The 16,342-nt window shown below is 39.8% G+C and overlaps 1 pseudogene; it reads right to left on the bottom strand.

Annotated features, from left to right (window-relative positions):
• Positions 1-278: 278 nt before the first annotated feature.
• The window catches only part of LOC131896109 (swi5-dependent recombination DNA repair protein 1 homolog), a 31,957-nt pseudogene continuing 15,893 nt past the window's right edge, over positions 279-16,342 (bottom strand).

Below are 16,342 nucleotides of genomic sequence, written 5' to 3'. Positions count from 1 at the left end.
TTAGCAAACATAGCCAAAATACTAAGCTTCCTTTTATATATATTTTTTTATGTATCAGAATATCCTAAACTGTTCAAGATACCTTTCTCTAAGCCACAACAGCTTTACGTCTTTCTTTCCTTTAACACATTTGTCTTTCCATACTGTAATTCTCAAAGGTAGCAGAGGGACAGGGGTATAGCTCAGGAACAGAGCATTTTTGAGGCCCTGGGTATGATTCTATCACCCAAAAAAGAGGGGAGGGGGAAGCCTGGAGAAAAAAAATAAACGAAAGCTTCTCAAACCCCTGTAACCTCTTCCTCACTCACACTACAGCGCAGCGACTTGTCAACTCTCACCCTCCTCAGACATGACTGCCGCTCACACAGCAGCCACTGGCTGGATTCCTCCACTTCTTCATCAACAGTTCTAACTCAGGTTAGTCTCTAGTCTATACATTTCAACAAGTTTTAACCTCCGAAGAAGGTCTTCCTCTTCTTGAACCTGCTTTGTCAATTCTGCTTTTTTTTTTCCTTTAATCTTTCTTTAGTATTCTCATTCACAGAACTATTTTGGAAGGCGCTGGGTGATCCAGTATCAAGTGACGTAGATTCACGTGTACTGATACTCTCCGAGCTACCTATTTCAGATTCATTGTCTCCGTGTGTGTTTCAAACTCTCTTGGAACTCTGAAGAGCTTTCTTCTTAGGAAGACGCTCCTGGTTCTGAAAAGGTCTGATGGTTCTCTTCGCTCTCCACTTTAAGTCGCTTCACCACAGAATGAGAAGAATGAGATGGAGATCGTGTTTTCTGTCTTTAAGGGTCCCACGCATAGATTGCTTTCCTGAACTATTTGTTTGGTGATGGCAGATTCTCACTAGTCTCAGGGGTGTCAGGTAAAATCCTTGGACGTGAACTCCTGGTTTCCATCTTCGTCAGCCATGCCCACAGCATGACACAACAGACACACAGTCACCACAGCCAAAGTAGATGGACCTCGTCCCGGGGGCGGGCCCAAGCGTGGCTCATTGCTTTTCAATACACACATTTATACCTTCACGTTTGCCCCTTATCCCTATGTTAGTGGTGTCTCAGGCATTGTATGGTGTATTTCATTAAGGCTCATCTATTCTTTTTTTTTTCTCTAATTTCTCTTGTGATTTTTTTCTTAGATCTAGTGATGGTTCAGGTATTTAATTCAATCACCACAAGTCTTGTTTTCTTGTTTCCTACCTTCCAGTTATATTTGCATTAAGTTCATCATACTGTGACTAGGAAGATACTTGGTGAATATCCCTCCTTTTAGCAGAAACTTCACATACTGTCCTTCCTGGAAAATGTCCTAGGTGTCTGTGTGTGAAGCCGCTAATAAAAGTGTTTCATCTCTAGACTTCATGTGTACTCTTCTCTTGTGTTAATCAAATGTTGTATTCTGTGCTTCTCCTCTGCCCAGTTGTTGTGTCCATTATTGTAAGTTAGGTATGGAATTCTTCAGCTGTTGTTTTGAAACTGCCCCCTTGTTTAGTTACGTTAGGGAGGCTGCCCATCTTTGACGACCGCTTGCCAGTAACACCTTTTCAATTCCTTCACTTTCCATCCACTTCTGCCTTTGGTTATAAAATCCATCTCAAGTCTGTAGAAAAGAGCCATAAGGTGCTTTATCAGCACTGCCAGCCTCTGTCTTTTGACTGGGGAGATTATTCCATTCACATTTAAAGCAATGACAGAGAAGGAATTATTCATTTGTTTCACTGCACTCTTTGTTTTCTACGTGACATAAGACATTGGTTCCCTCATTTTCTGCTTCACTATTTTTGGTTTTAATATTTTGATTGCCAGCTTTCTTGGATTAAGGGGCTCCTAGAGATTAGTGGAGTACAGCTCTGTGAGAGTCAATGAAAGAATTTCTAAACATTCTGTGCCTCAAATTATAAGTAATAATTATTTTAAATTCATTAGTCTCAAATATTACACAGAAATCAAACTTCATAATTTAAAAAGAAATTCACAAAAATATTAGTAAACAAAACTAGTAATTAATTTGTTAATCTCATGAGTCATGTAGAGAACAAAAACTTTCATACTTGTCCAAATACTTAGCTTTTTAGGGAGCTTAATTTCTTCATGTATCTCCAAGTTAATAATGTTTTTCTGTTGCTCTCTGTCAGACTCCCTTAAACTTTTCTTATAGTTCACACATGTGAATTCACATATTATTCACAATTTCTGAGAATGTAATACTTTCAAAGACATCAATCCAGATGTCTCTGCCCAAAGTCATGCTAACCATGGCATCACAACTTGTCAGGGATGAGCATTCAACTTTCTTGGGAAATGTCTTGTTCTACAAATGAAGTTTAAAGCCTGGTTCTTGTTTTTTCCTTCTCTCTGGCTTCATGATGTTGGGTTAATTTATGTGTTTTTCAATGAAGCCCTCTGGGTACAAGAACTACTCATTTTCTTTATCCCCATTATTCCCATCCATGATGTACAATTGCACTTTCCTTGAGACTATTCCTGAAACTGTTAAAGAACTTATGATATGCCACTGCTGAAGATTTTCATTCCAGTTTATAATAAATGTATGTATTTTATAAATGTTCCACAGTGGGTCATGAACTTCCTATGGGCTACCTACCAATATCAGTGGGGTCTTCATTGCACCTCACTGGTACACTGTAGCTGTGATGATCCATTTCTGAATCCTATGCTAGATATAAACTCCTGAGATCACTCCAGATACACATATTTGTAGACCAGATGCCCTGTGCCTCCAGGAAGTGAATTTCAAAGTGTCCTTGGGCTCCAAACTTGAGGAAGACTGCAGAAAATGGAACTGAATAGAGACAGGAACTGAATGGTGAATGTGAATCAACAGCTGCACTGAAAATGGACATAGTCCAGGATAATGCCACAGCCTATCTTCTGGGGAGCTCTGGGCTGGGAACGCCCTTCAATGTGGTCTTATTAGAAAGATAATTAACCTACCCACTGAAAACAAAGGACTTTACAACTGTTTAAGTCAATATTGACCCCACCCTTTCACATAGAGCCCATATGTTATTATTACTTTGACTCAAGTTAGATTTCTGTTACTTGAAATAGGTATACCTGCAAAATAAACAATAAACAACTATCTCAACAATATGGTTGCTGTTATACCTGAACCATGACAATACCAATGGACATGCTAACATGAAAGGGGGAACTCACATGGGACACATCCTCAAAGAACTACAGGCATCTACCAACTGCTGAGAGAGAGAGAATTTGACTTCCCCAAGAAGGTGACCCCTAACTAGTTACCTAAGTAGTCAGCCCTGAAATCATATACACACAAGCAATACTAAATGAACTCAGTAAATTGCACATATGTATATATTTGTGTGTGTATGTAACAATAATAATTAAAGAAAAAAAATCATGAATTTGACAGGGCAGTGGGAAGGGCTGGAGAAAGAAGAGAGAGGGAGGAAATGCCACAATGATTTATACTTTAACTTTTAAATATTGCAAAAATAAAAGTAACTTGGATGAGAAAAATATCACCAGTCCCAAAAGAAAAAATAAACTAATAGTAAAGTAAAAATAAACAAACATTAAGCAATGGGAACATTCCAGATTCTAATTTTGAAGACTCTAAGTGAAATGATCTTGAAAGGTTATCAAATCCATTTTCTTGCCTTTAAGCAGAAAGACACAACCAAAGACAGCATGTGGATTTTTAATAAATGCCACCTGTTACTGGCATATGCTTGTGGGATTTGTATGTATAAATTATGGTTATGAAATAGCACAAAAATAAAGAACAATGCTATATTCCTATCACCTCTTTAGAAGGCAAGGAGTCATATTAAAGAGTATATTCTTTGTTTCTCATTTTGAAAGAGCATTACTAATTACTTTAGAAATGGATTTTGAATAAAGCTAAAACTGCCTTGATGAGACTACCTCATATCTGTTTGGAAAAGATATACTCAGCTGTCAAAAATTTTATTTTAAAATGTCATATCTTTGAGAAAATACCTGTGTTCTGTTATTATTATCAGTTATGTATGGAAGAGATCAAAATTCATTAAAACACACCACACACACACACACACACACACACACACACACACACACTTCCCACGACTATAAATGATATTATATAATATAAATGGCATTATATCTGACATTATCTTATGTGCTTCATACTGCAAACATACACTCTACAAACCAAGGCAGAATCTGAATTTCTGCTTTAAGAGACAGGAAGGATGATCAATGCCCAACAAATAACCAAGAATTTTCTTAAAAGTCAGAGAGAGATTTCTTTCAGATTCCACAATGATAACACCAATGGGGGAAAGAGATGGAAAACACATTAAGTCATTTCATACATCTTTTTTGTCAATACTGTATAGACATGTTAGGAATACTTTAATTGAGACTGCCTTTGCATTTTGCACAGCCAAAGTGGAAGAGAACCCACTTCAGAAGCAATGGTATGTGGTGACTCCTTATTCTGGTAGTTGAAATGCTGACCAAGAAAGTCAGTTTGGTCTTTCCCAAACTGTTCCAAGAGATCTCTTTAGCTAAGATGTCATAAAGACAAAAACACAAGTTAGATGACAGCTCATGTTCCCATTCTGCATAGGATATAATTTATTCAGCCAATTTAAAGCTGTATGTTTGCAAACAAGAATATGTTGGTGTGTGCCACTTTATTTGCCATGTATTCACACTATCTAATTCTATAGAGAGGTTTTGGTAAAATATCACACTAGGGACAGTGTTGCAGACTGTTTTCTCAGAATTCTCTAGACCAAAAAGGCACTTGGAGCTTCATCTGTCACAGACTTCAACTGTCCAGATGATGTGACAAGATTAAAATGTGAATTTCAAAACAAATAAGAGTACCCATTTCTCTGTGTGATTCAGACTCCCTTTTATAATAAAAGAGATCACATTTCCTACAAACACTCTCCTTACCTCAATAAACAAATCTCATTCTCTCCTGGTTGGAGGGGAAGCCATATTTTCTTCCTATAGGAAGCATTTTACATTTTGATTTTCTTTTAACACAATATATTGAGTCTGCTAAGTAATTAAATTAAATCTCATGTATTTTTAATTGTTTTATTGTTTATATATTTATATATTAAGGTAATAATCTAATAACCTTGTATTTTGTGCTCTTATAGATCCCAATGGAGTTACATTCCACACTAGTCATATGAAGTATTTTGTCCAAACATTTTTTTGAAATCCATTTGGAAAATACTTTAAAGAAGGTACTTAAGTACTGAGACAAACAGACTCACAAACACATCCATGCAGATTTTTTAGTTCAAAACTTCCAAATTCATATAACTATTGAAAATCCTGAGGGAAATGTAGAATGATTAGCCTTGATAGAGCACACACTACCACAATACAAATATTATTTCATCTGAATTAGCTTCAAATAAGCAAGAATATTCTTACGAAAATGCATTATATGATACAAAGAAACTATCAACCCTCACATATTTGCATATGACTATGTGGATATTTCCTTCTTCATGGTCAGCTGGAAGTAGTTTTGGCCAAGAATGCCTGAGGGTGGCAATTTTCTTCATCTTTGATTCTCCTGATTATAACCATCATGTTGTGTCAGAGTTACTTGGATGTCATTACAGAGTTAACCTATTTGTCAATCTACTTAAAGGAATCCTCCCCTTCAGTATCTGCTATGAATCTTCAGTAGCTTCAGTGCTATATGAAGTCTGTCTGAAGTACATTTTTCATAACATCACCAATGCCAGTAGAAGAGAAATGAGTCACAGGGAATGTGAGTTTGGGTTAAGTATTTACTGTAGGGGCTGACTTGCATCCAGAGATGTCAAATCAATGAGTCTCACTATGGTTTGAATATGAACTGTCCTCTACAAGGTCATGTTTTGGATGCCATATCTCCATTACAGATCCATTCTGAACTCCATACAGTCTTCAGAAGCTGGGGCCCAAGCTCTCAGATTAGGTCACTAGGATTAACCTTATGAACATGAGAGCCTGGCCCTTGGCTCTGACCATCTCTACTTCCTGGTCTGTCAAGATGGAAGATACCTCTGCCACCAGGAAGTTCACCATATCTTCCTCACCATGATGAGCTGCAATTCCTCTGATACTCTGAGCCAAAACAACCTTTTTCTCCCTCCCATTGTTTCTGTCAGACGCTTTCTGTCACAGTCATGGAAGATCAATGAGCACACCCGTCTTGACCTACTTGACCTTCTTCACCTTCTTGGCCTACTTGGTAGGCAGTGAGTTCTCGCTTATGTAATTACCAACATCAAAACTGCTTGCTTCAAGTTGAGCCCAACCTTGGACCCTTTTCATGTTCTAAATAAACCTTAAATACACCTACACTCTTTTAAAATTTTATTTTAGAATTTTGCTAAGGCATTTCTTAGCTGTGCTATGCACCTTCTAATGTTTGAGTAAATCACAGATATATGTCATACTTTTATCTTTCTCCTGCTGATGTTCCTGCTAGCCTTTAAACACAAAATTTAAAAATACCTGATCATCTAAGAGCACACAGAGCAGCAAAAGTCCTCGTCAAACACTGTACCCTGCCTTCTCTTCTCATCTTTTGGGATCACATCCTTCCCTGACTATCTCTGAGTGGACTATTCAATCTATACTAACTTCTGTAATATTTTATGTCGACTTGTCAATTTTTTTATGATTGTGGAGGCCATAGGTGATTTGGGACATCTTTCTCCATCACTGCCCACCTTATTTTTTGAAAATGTGCTAAGTTTGGCTAGATTGGTGGGCCAGTAAATACCAGAGATTCTCTTCGCTCAACCTTCCTAATACTGGATTTACAGGTACAAGCTTCCACGCCTGACTACCACGTGAGTGCCAGGACACCCAAACACAGGTCTATGTTCTTGTGCAACAAGAACTTTACCAGCTGAGGTGCTGCCTAATCCCTTACTCCTTAAAAGTTTTGTGTAAGTCCTTGGTTTACCAGAGATACAGAAGTTGAAATATCAAGAGTGTAATAGAAATAAAATAAAATAAAACAACCTGAAAACATACTATCAAAAAGGAAAAAAGTGTACCACAAGAACCCCAGCACCTCTAAATGTGATTTTTCAGTCCTCATTCCCTTCCAATTCTGTATACCTTGACTACTTAAGCTCTTCAACAACTAGAACATTAAGTAGAGATAAAGTAACATATATAAAATAATTCACTTCACTAAAACCTCAAAAGTAAGTAAATTATCCATTGAATATGCTTAAGTTTGATTAGCTCAGATATCCAAGTCTCTCCTGAGAGAAAACAGTTACTTATAGAGACATCTTCCAGCCGCTCAGTTCAAATGACAGTTTCTTGAAGAAGCAACATCTGTAACTCAGGCCAACCTTCTAACCTTTGTCCATATGTATTCAGCTTGGTGCTTGAGCAAGAGAATAATGGATGAATCCACAGGTGGGGGAATGTATTAAAGAAACAGCTTCCATGATAGATAGCACATTTTATATCTATTGGTGGAGACTTTATTTACTTCAATAGATACTTCCAAACTGTTTGCAATGTCTTACTCCCACAATATTTCTTATGTCAGATTATTTTCCCTAGCAAGTCATTTCATTTCATCTTCTTTGCAATACAAGCTCCTATATATTCTTCAATGAAAGTCAAGTGGAGACTGGAGAGATGGCTCAGTTGGTAAAGCCCTTGCCTCTCAATCCTGAGGACTTGAGTTCAGATTTTCAGCACTTATCACACATAAAAAAACCAAGTATGGCAGTATACACCTGTAATCCTAGCAATAGGGAGGAAGAAATAGAAAAGTCTCTGGGGTGGGGCATGCTGGCTGGCCAGTCCAGCCAATTGACTAGTTCTGAGACCCTGTCTCAAAAAACCAATAGGCAGAATAAGATATTTGATATTGACTTATGGTCTCCACATGCATATATACCCATGTACATGTTGTTGGTTATTTTTTACCCTTTACTCTTTGGGAAGCCCACTGCCCAGTTCCCAAATGAATACACATGAATACTTAATTCTTTCTCATAAATGCCTAGCCTTAGCTTGGCTTGTTTCTAGCCAGCTTTTCTTAACTTACATTATCCCATCTACCTTTTGCCTCTCAACTTTTACCTTCTTCTATTTCTGTATATCTTTTCTTTGCTTCTTACTCTGTGTCTGGCTGTGTGGCTGGGTGGCTGGTCCCCAGCATCCTCCTCCTTCTTCTCTTGTTCCCCAATCTCCCTTTCTCCCAGATTTCTCCTATTTATTCTCTCTGCCTGCCAGCCCCATCTATCTTTTCTCCTGCCTTGCCATTCAGCTCTTTATTAGACCAATCTGGTGTTTTAGACAGGCAAAGTAACACAGCTTCACATTTAAACAAATGCAACATAAAAGAATGCAGCATATCTTTGCATCATTAAACAAATGTTCCTCAACATTATCAAATGTAACACACCTTAAAATAATATTCCACAATATGTACACATACAAACACATGTAAAGATGTATGCTCCCCACATATGCACAACCACATACGTAAGAGAGAAGTGGCGAGAAAGGAAGGAAAGGAGGAAGGGAGGGAGGGAAGTGAGAAAGAGATGTAGCTTCCTTCAGGACATGTTCAGGGTATACCCCTTGCTTCTTGTAGGCTCGGGACCTCTTTTTCTATTTTACCACTCCTTCTTCTTAGTAATTCTAGAATAAAAACCACCCCTGTTTACCCTGATTTTACTTTTTAAAATGAAATTTTAAATGATTATTAATTATTTCTTTTATTTTTTGAGATTGTAATACACACACACACACACACACACACACACACACACACACACACATTTCCTATTTCCTACCTCCTTCCCCCTTCCTTCCCTCCCTTTCAACCCTTTCACATACCCCTTATTGGTCTTTTTAAATTCATGATATCTTTGAATTAATTGTTAATACACATACTATATAGTACAAATTTATCAAATTTATTAAATATATCCCCAAAATACTTAAGTACTACCTACTCAGTTTGTGTGTTACTTGTATATATGTTTTCAGGGCTATGTATCCATGTGCTATTGGATAACTAATTGGTATGTACATCCCTGGGAAAATGTATTTCTCCCACTCTCAGCATTTCTTAGTTGACTGTAATTCTTGGTATAGGTTGATGCCTCCTGGACTTCCCCAGCCCCATCCACATTAGACTTTTTAACAATGGCATCAGAATGTTTGATGGTAGGCCTACTTGAATATCTTTCCTAGACAGGAGGGCAATTCAATAGGAAAATTTCTCCTAAGAATTAGGAAATGAGATAAATGTTGCAGTCTTAGACAAAGATTGAAAAGCATCGTAAAATAGACATGAGTACGAATTTTAGTTTGCAAAATCCAATCAATCAACTCTGAGCCTCTCTGCGAGTATCTGGTTAGCTGCACATTAGCTCCCTAATTTTCTGTGGGGAAAGGCCCTATCTATCTTACGTGTTTGCTAACAGTCCCCTTAACTGTATGCAGACTTTAGGATTAGGATAAACCATGCTCTCCTGGCAGCTTAGAGCAATGTTCACATTGTCTGAATCTAAAGATCATCTTCTTCACTCCCTCTTTCCATCCCAAGCCTGAATCAGAAGTGATTTTACCAATTGTGCCAAGACCACAGATCTTGATAGTCAGTGCATTGACAACGCACCATGGCAGAGTCCGAAGACTTTGTTCCCCTGGGAAGATACAAAGCACCCCATTTTAGGCACCAAATGTTTATGTAAAACTCACTGATGGCCCACAGGCTCCTGGGCAGGTGAGTGGCAGAGTTCTTGCACACCAAGCACTACCTTGCCCTCTCCTCTCTAGCATCTCTGTGGCCCCTGCTGACCTCACCTCTAAGTGATTTTCCCCGCAAAGGGGGGTGAGATCAAGAACAGTCTGCCTTTGGCTCTTCAGTAAGGTACAACTGGAGGAGAGAGAATTGTCTTTTGCTTTCCATTATCTTGCTTGTTCAACGTCCTTCAGAGGCAAGGACTTATTGTCCATATCAGAAAAAGGGAATTGCTGAAGCATACGTACACTCGAGAACACATCCCGGAAGAAGCAGCCAGAGAAAATCCTTTTCTGGTGTTGTCGTGCCTACTCCTTTGTGAAGATGTGAGCAGCAGCTTGGGTCTCTGGGTATTTCTGTCTATGAGAGAAAGGAGGAAACAGAAAAGCATGGCTGCATGTGTATTTCAGCTGGCACAGCAGTTGTTTCTTCTTGCTGTAATGAATTGACATTCTGATTTTGTAAATTTGTCCTTGGAGCTTTGATAATGTGAATCTTTTATTGGAGAAAAGGATTCCCTATAAATAGGCTAACAATAGAAAAGTAGGAAATCAAATCTGGGTAATGCTACCTAAGACAGCCTTGGGAGAATAACCAGGAAGCAGCATCTGCGCCCTCTCTTAGGGGTTTTCCAACACTCTTCAGTCAACTGAATTTATACAAGGGGCTGAATGGCTATCTGCTGAATGGTTAAGCCATATAAATGTCTACGGAACTGTAGAGACTACAAACACTTCTCCAGACTTTATATTGTAGAATTGTCAGGCAACAATAAGGACTTGCTATGAATGTTGACATCCATTTTTCCTGCAGATTTCTTTGTGTGTGTGTGTGTGTGCATGTATGTGCATGTATACCTTATGTACAGAGTTGCCCAAGGAGGCCAAAAGAGAGTTACAGGCAGTTGTGAGACTCCTGTTTCAAAGCCAAATCCATTTATAGAGCAGCAAGTACTCTTAACCATGAACCTCTTTTCCAGCCCCTCCCTCCAGTTTTTAAGGGAATAGTCTGATAGTGTTTTATTCACTTGCTTGAGGTCACAAAACCAGTAATAACTAGTCAAGCCACAAGATGGTCAAGAATTGGGCTTAGTATTCTTAATTATCTAAGATCCATCTTTCATGCCTTCCTACCTCAAATATGCCATTCAAAAACACAGATAAGTAAAAAATATAGTAACTGCTGGTTGTGCAGCTTTTGTGAGAATTTCTGGGAAACTGAGTCACCGAGCCACTTTCAGTTGGGGTGAAAAAGTTGATTAAACTTTGCTTCATCATTCTTTTATGTGCAGAAGAGCAACCATCAGCAAACTGGAAGTAGAAATATGAAAGCTGGTAGGTGGCAGCAAACCAAAATGGCTGAGCAGGGCTTTCCCAAAGGAGGGCAGATGAGCAGGAAGGAATTTCTATTGTCCTCAACAAGTGGCAGTTTGGAGGATTTCGGCCACATCCCCTCCTCTTCATTGTCACGACACCTTCTGACCTTTCTAATGGAATCCTCTGATACTAGCAGATGACCTGCAGGCTAACAGCTTCTGCCATATTTCTAATGACATGAGTTAGAAGCTTCATAAGCCTGGACCAAACAATAGGTCAGGAGAATCATAATTAAAGGTCCTGTGGGGGGAGGGGAGCAGCCATGGGTTTGAAGAGGTCCAGGTCTCAATCCAGTAAGATCCTTTGGTCTTGTCTCTAGCATTTATTTGTCCTAACAAGTGTCTAGCATTTTTCTCTCAGGATCCCTGATTGGTTTTCATAGAAACAAAACTCTTCTCTCAAGAAGACCCGTATGTCACCCTTTCCAGGCCTGAGTAGGTCTAGCCCTCTATGATATTGTAAAAGCATGGCTGCCAGGGAGGTCTGTCTGGTTCCACGGGGTAATTGTATTCTACTGAACTAGACTGAGGTTGTCCTCAGTTTGGTTGGACAACTAGCTATGTTGGACCTGTTGGGTCCCAAGCAGGATTGTCTCTGTAGCAGTAGCACTTGTGAGGGTCTTTCCCAATAGTATTGAGAGTGATAGGATCCTTCTTTCCCACTGTTGTGAGGCCCCAAATATTTGTCCAGGAAGAATATCTGGAGTCGGGAATATCATCCTGAAGCACTCTGCCCCCTGCATGTGCCCCAGGCTCTCCCTCTGTGAGCCAAAACAAACTCTTTCATCCATAAACTGCCTTTGGTCATGATAGTTTATCACAGCAACAAAAAGTAACTAATACAAAATATGTTTACTTACAAAGCTCATTTTATCTACAAAGGAGGGTCAAAGGCATCTTAAATCGTCTATGTTGGATTATTTCTAGGAATTTGGGCATATTTTGCATGAATAATAACATAGTCTAAGACCTTTTATTTAATTTTTATGTACACAAACAAAGGACGAACCAATTAATTTTGTTTCCTGAAGTTGTTTCATTCTAAGCCAGCAGCTGGAAGTCCCACTACTTCAAATAGGCATTAGCAATTAAAGGAACCAAAAAAAAAAAAAAAAGAAAAGAAAAAAGAAAAAAAAAGAAATTAACACAGAATGCTGCTATTTAATCAGCTCAGCAGAAAGAAACAATGGAAGGGGCGCCTGCCACAGCGTATTCTAGCGCAGTGCCTGACGGAGTCTTCCTCAGCCCCTAACCCCAGCTCCATGTGTCCCCCATTGTCCTACATCTCCTGCTCTCAAAAGCCTTCACAGAGCTTTTACCTCCACCACTTGTCCTGGCACCTCTATGCTCATTGTACAATGAATTGGGTCAATATACTTCCTATTCTCAGCCTTTTCTTCTCACTCAACAGGATGCTGGCATGCTTCCTAACCTGCTGGGTCTCAATCCCAGTGTCATAGGGATTTTTTTAAAAAGTCAATGAGAGGGAAAAAAACATTCCTGGATAGCTCTATTGACATGGCCACAGGAAGGGGCTGGTGGGTAATGTCGGGTATTTGCCATATGATCAACCAGATGTGGACTTTGCTATTTCTCAGATTAGCCTGACAACCAAGTCCTTCAATCACTGCAATCAGAGCTAGTGCTTGAGGGTAAAAATAAATAAATAAGCACACGGACTAGCACACACAGCAGCTAGGGCTGTGAGCACAGATAACAGCAGCAGAGGCAGAATCAGCCTGCTGAGGTTGAAATCAGCTAATCAATTCCTGATTGTTTTCTTTATGTTTTATCAGTTAACGGATTGTGACCCATGAAATTACTGCTTGATCAAGGGACCTCTCTAAGTAATATTGTTCTTGCTGAAAGGAAATTTACTACATATGGCATGGCCAGTCAAGAACACTAGGCACAAGCCACTGAACATCAGGAGGCAAAAGGCAGGAGTTTTACCTAGTCAGTAACAGGAAGAAATCCCTGGCTTTGGAGTGTAGGAATTTCTTAAAAGGCTCTAGAAGGTACTCTTCCTCACAGTAGCACAGGGATGGTATAATTTATGCAAAGCATCTCATTTTAGGATTGGAAAAAAGATGGAACTATAAACCTACCCAACTTGGCATGAAAAATATAAGCGGGTTTGAATAATTGAAAGCAAGCAGATTTCACCATATTGCAGCCCAAACTCAGACAGCATGCTGGCCCCTGCTATGTAGGAAAGCAATCTCAGGCATTTTTGAGTTTTTTTGTCGACTTTTGACTTACATTTTCAGGATGAGCACTAGCTAAGAGCAGCATAAAGAGTGAGCATCTTTAACAACTTTAAGACATTGGGAAACAGCTTTGTAGAGAAAAACGCACACATGTACATTGTAGCCTTGCGGAGGTCTGTCTTCACTTTGCCGGCGCTGAGAAACAGGGCTGTCATCCATTATGTTAACACAGGATGTTTGAATGCTGAACGTGTGAGAGGAGAGGAAGTTGCTGTGGGCAATTCTATCTCTGTTATTTGTATTAAAAGTGATGAGAATAGGAAGAAGCAAAGTGCTAGAGAGGCCCACAGAAATCCACAAAGATACCCCCACAACAGACTGCTGGCAATGGTCGAGAGACAGCCCGAACTGACCTACTCTGGTGATGGGATGGCCAAACACCCTAATTGTCGTGCTAGAAACCTCATCCAACTACTGAGGGATCTGGATGCAGAGATCCATGACTAGGCCCCAGGTGGATCTCTGGGAGTCCAATTAGCGAGAATGAGGAGGGTTTATATGAGCGAGAATTGTTGAGACCATGGTTGGATAAAGCACAGGGACAAATAGCCAAACGAACGGAAACATATGAAATATGAACCAATGGCTGAGGGGTCACCAACTGGATCAGGCCCTCTGAGTGGGTGATACAGTTGATTGGCCTGATCTGTTTGGGAGGCATCCAGGCAGTGGGACCGGGTCCTGTGCTCATTGCATGAGTCGGCTGTTTGAAACCTGGGGCTTATGCAGGGTCGCTTGGCTCGGCCTGGGAGGAGGGGACTGGACCTACCTGGACTGAGTCTACCAGGTTGATCTCAGTCTGTGGGGAAGGCTTTGCCCTGGAGGAGATTGGAATGGGGGGCAGGCTGGGGGGGGAAGGTGAGGGGGGCGGGAGGGGGGAGAACAAGGGAATCCGTAGCTGATATGTAGAATTGAATTATATTGCAAAATAAAAATTAAAAAAAAAAAAGTGAGCATCTTTCTACCAACGGGAGAAAATACTCATTTTCATCCAGAACGCTAGAATTTCACAGCTTTGCTTCTTTCTTCTAACATCTCCCGAATTAGCTCTGGACTCCTAGGGCTGAACTGCAGCATGACCTGAACTTCATGCGAAATCCGCTGTGCAGTGACATCCTCTGTGTGTGATGCACAGATATGGCCACAGTCGTACAGGTGCATATGCTGTACAGTTGGTTTTATCTATAAACAGAAATTCATATTCTCAGCTTCACCAGGTAGGAAGGAAGAATGAAATGAAAAACAGTTGGTGAATGAATAAAGAGCTGATCGATGGTTGGAGGTCACCAGAACACAGACTGTTCAGAATAAATGATAATTTTATCCGTAGAAAGGAATGTAATTAGAACAGAAATGGCAGCAGCCAGACGGCAGAGATCGGTAAGAACAATGTGTTTTTGAAAGTGGTGGATAATTCAAATCAACAAGCAGATCCAGTGGGGAGAAAGAACGGCAGAGGGATTCAGATTGGTTAAGTTGGTTAAGACACTGAGAAGCAGCCAGGACTGATGGCACACAGACGCAGTCCTGATACTCCAGAGGCTAGGACAGCCTAAACAATATAAGGAGTTCTAGGACAGTCTGATTTGTGAGATTTTACCTAAAAATTAAAATAAATGAAAGTGGAAGAGAGGGGGGGGGGAGAAAAATTACTCCCTAAAGACTGGAAGTAAAAATGGCAACCTAGGACTTCACAAAACTTCATACTGAACTGCCCACCTCTCTCCTAAAATGAATATCCTATACCACCCCACCCCACCTTATATATGTGCTTCCGATACAAAGAGACCAGGGCTTCTTTCTCAAAATTAAGCAGATGAAATATGTACTGGAGAAGTCCACTTTAAGTGGCAAAATAAGTGGAATTTTGTCTACTTGTTGAATACTTGTCCTGAAATTGAATCACTTCAAGAATACTGCCTCTTGATGAAAGAAAATACATACAATACATTAATTATACAGAACAATGTATTTTGTCTTTTCAAGGTTGTCTATCTGGTCTGGATTAGAAAGTTGTCTTCAGAAATGGGTAGCAAACTATTGAACATGCTTTCCCCAAGCCCCAATGTCTGTGCTGGATCAAACTGACTCCCTTAATGCTATGCCACTACTACCTAAGTAGACCTTTTTCTGAGATCCTTTGCCTCATAAGGACCTCAAAGAACAGAGCTCTTCAAAACAACCTTCTGAGAGAAAGGAAGAAAATCTGCCACACTGCCATGAGTGTAGGGTGGGAGGAGTCAGGAAAAAGTGAGTACAGGACTGTGGTCAGCAGACTGGGAAGTCCCAGTGCCACACTGTCATGTGTAGGATGGGAGGAGACAGCAAGGAGTATAGGACTGTGGTCAACAGACTGGGAAGTCCCAATGCTACACTGTCATTATGAGTGTAGGGTGGGAGGAGTCAGGAAAAAGTGAGTACAGGATTGTGGTCAGCAGACTGGGAAGTCCCAGTGCTACACTGTCCTGAGTGCAGAGTGGGAGGAGGAATACAGGACTATGGTCAACAGACTGGGGAGTCCCATTTTTCCCAACATTATCCTAGTGGCATAAACGTTTGAGTTTTGAAAACACAGATAAATGTGAATGATGAACTTTTACTTTCTCATTAGAATTACTCCACTAGTCTTTCGAAAATCAGAATTGAGAAAGAATAAACTGAGTTGAAAAGAATTCATTTATTAAGAGGAACTCTACTATATAAATAAAGATAAAAATAATAACACCTCTTTTGTTATTTTGTTCATCTGTTTCGTTTAGACAAGGCTTCATTCAACCCAGACTCCTTAAACTTACTATGTAGTCAAGAATGACCTTGAACTTCTGATCTTGCCTCCACTACCTGAGTGCTGGTATTACAGCTAAGTGTTGCAACACAAGATTGTGTACATGTAGT

Source organism: Peromyscus eremicus, chromosome 19 (assembly GCF_949786415.1).
Source record: "Peromyscus eremicus chromosome 19, PerEre_H2_v1, whole genome shotgun sequence".
Lineage (NCBI taxonomy): Eukaryota > Metazoa > Chordata > Mammalia > Rodentia > Cricetidae > Peromyscus > Peromyscus eremicus.
The sequence above is the reverse complement of the archived record's forward strand: the minus strand, read 5'-3'. Positions and strand labels throughout refer to the sequence as shown.